Below are 2500 nucleotides of genomic sequence, written 5' to 3'. Positions count from 1 at the left end.
GCCTAGCGGACGGCTGCTCGGGGGTGGATCTTGATGTATAGCTCTATAGTATCGGGGAACTTTGTTCTCCCGTGTGCTCTCATGGTAGTGAGGCCGTAAGCATGTCTGATAGCTTACGGACAACAGCCCAGGATAGCCGACCTGGGGGATCAAAATTGGCTGAGGCGCAGCTCGGAGAGGGGCTGTTGCTGCTCGGGCGACCTCCCCGTGACGTGCTTGAGGTTGGGCACGTGTGCGGACAACGAATCAACCTCTCCGGGGGCCATGGGGACCAACCACCGGAGGCATTGCTTGGGGTCCCCGAACGGCTTGTAGTCACTTCTACGGGCCATGGTTGCGAAAACTCCTTGGTTAGGAAGTCCGTACAGACAGAGGCACAGGATCAGAGCCACAGTCAGTCGGGCCGAGGGAGCGGGTGGACCCTGGCTGGCGAAGCTCTTGAGAACTCCTCAGTGGTGTCTGAATCAATGGCCTCCGTCGCCGCTGGTATGAGAGTTGGGGCGGCGGGGGTCGTGTTAGCATTGCAGCCTGCTCTCCGTGATGGTGTGGAGGAAGAGGCGGGAGAGGGCCCGTCTAGAAAGCGGCGTAAGAAGGATCCGAGGCCTCCGGACCAGGTCTTGGTGCATCTGCCTCGAGAGTCCATGGACTGCCTACTGTGTGGGGCGCGTGTGGTTGGTATGCGCAGGTTTGGGTTGCATTGCGCCTCCCGGCATGCGGGTGTCTCCATCGTGTACGGCTGTCGTAAGTGCGAAAGACAAGGGGAGAACAGCCATGCAATTCGGTGCCATGTCTCGAAGTGCCGAGGCGTGCGCATGGTGGATGACGAACAGGGAGTCGCTTGCGATCACTGTGGGCGCCGTTTTCGGACGGCTGTTGGAGTGTCTCAGCATAAGCGGCAGGCCCATGCAGCGGAGTGGTTCACGGCTCGTAAAGAGCGGAGCCAGGCTAGTAAGGGTCCTAAGAGGGAAAGGAGGTGGAGCGTGAAGGAGGAGGCCCGGATGGTGAGGCTTATGGAGAAATACAAGAACCATAGGCATAAGAACGTGATGGTGGCACGGATGTTGGGTACCGGCAAGTCCGGAGAGCAGGTGAGGTGGAAGTGGGGGTCCCTGTGCGGTCGTGCGGCAGGCGGTGAGTCTGGTGTGCGTTGGCGAACCCTGGCTGCCAGGGCGACGCCCCAGAAATGGACCTGTCCCCCGTCGCTTCCAGATCTGGTGGAGGATAGAGTTCTGGAAGAGCTGCTGGCGGGAGATGAGGAGCATCGGGCCACCGCTGCCTTAGTCAAGAAAGCAGGTCGGGAGCCTAGCCTGATCGAGTCCTCTGCTTTGGATCTCATGAAAGCCCTGGGGGGTAAGGTAGTGTGGCCGACAAAGTCCGCGAGGTCCAAACCTCGAGACCGACAGATGAAGGGTTGGGCGAGGCGGCTCGTCCAGCGTAGGAGAGTGTTCTACCACCAGCAGCGCGGCTATTCTGAGGCGAGAAAGGGGCTGGCACGGCGGATCTTGGATGATCTGACGCCCCTTGGGTGTGATTTGCCGCTAGAGTTGGTGGATAGGCACTTCAGGAGTAAGTGGGAAACGGTCAGGCCGTTTTATGGACTGGAGGGCTTCGAGGTGGGACTGACCGCGAATAACGAACCATTCTACCACCCGATCCTGGGGCCGGAAGTTGTATCTAACTTGGCTAAGATGAGGAATTGCTCTGCACCGGGCCCAGACGGGATCAAGAAGCAGGCTCTTCTTGGCTGGGACCCGGACGGTACGCAACTGGCGAGGCTGTTTACGACATGGATGGTGCGTGGAGTCGTTCCCCAGGTCTTCAAGGAGTGCAAGACGCGGTTGTTACCCAAATCGGCTGACCCTACAGAGCTGGGTAATGTGGCAGGCTGGAGGCCTGTGACTATCGGGTCAGTCGTGCTGAGGTTGTTTGGGCGGATAATGGCGATGAGGCTGGCGCGGGCCTGTCCTGTTAGCCCCCGGCAGCGCGGTTTCGTCGCCGGCGCGAGTGGTTGCGAGGAGAACCTCATGATTCTTGACCGGGTCATGGGGCATTCGAGGTCGGCTGGCGTGCCGCTGGCAGTCGTGTTCATTGATTTTGCGAAGGCTTTCGACTCGGTTTCTCATGACCATGTCCTGTGTGTGCTGGGAAGCTTGGGCGTAGACAGACGTGTAATCGAGGTGATCCGTCACTCGTATGTGGGCTGCTCGACCAGAGTGGGTTGCGGAGGCGCCTACTCCGAACCCATCTCCATGAAGGTTGGTGTTAAGCAAGGCGATCCAATGTCCCCACTGCTTTTCAACCTCGCTATGGATCCTCTCATCCATAGCCTCGAACGCGAAGGAAGTCACCTGGTCTGGGGCAACCGCCGAATTGCCGCCCTGGCCTTTGCGGATGATTTAGTCCTGCTGAGTGGCTCGGAGGAAGGAATGAAGAAGAACTTGATGATCCTGGAGGTCTTTTGCCAGCTGACGGGACTGGCTGTCCAGCCGGGTAAGTGCCA

General features: G+C 59.2%; 1 pseudogene; it reads left to right on the top strand.

Moving 5' to 3' along the window:
• The window catches only part of LOC133148881 (28S ribosomal RNA), a 9717-nt pseudogene that overhangs the window by 4209 nt on the left and 3008 nt on the right, over positions 1-2500 (top strand).

Source organism: Syngnathus typhle, unplaced genomic scaffold, assembly GCF_033458585.1.
Source record: "Syngnathus typhle isolate RoL2023-S1 ecotype Sweden unplaced genomic scaffold, RoL_Styp_1.0 HiC_scaffold_195, whole genome shotgun sequence".
NCBI classification, from domain to species: domain Eukaryota; kingdom Metazoa; phylum Chordata; class Actinopteri; order Syngnathiformes; family Syngnathidae; genus Syngnathus; species Syngnathus typhle.
This window is presented reverse-complemented; position numbering and strand designations above follow the sequence as displayed.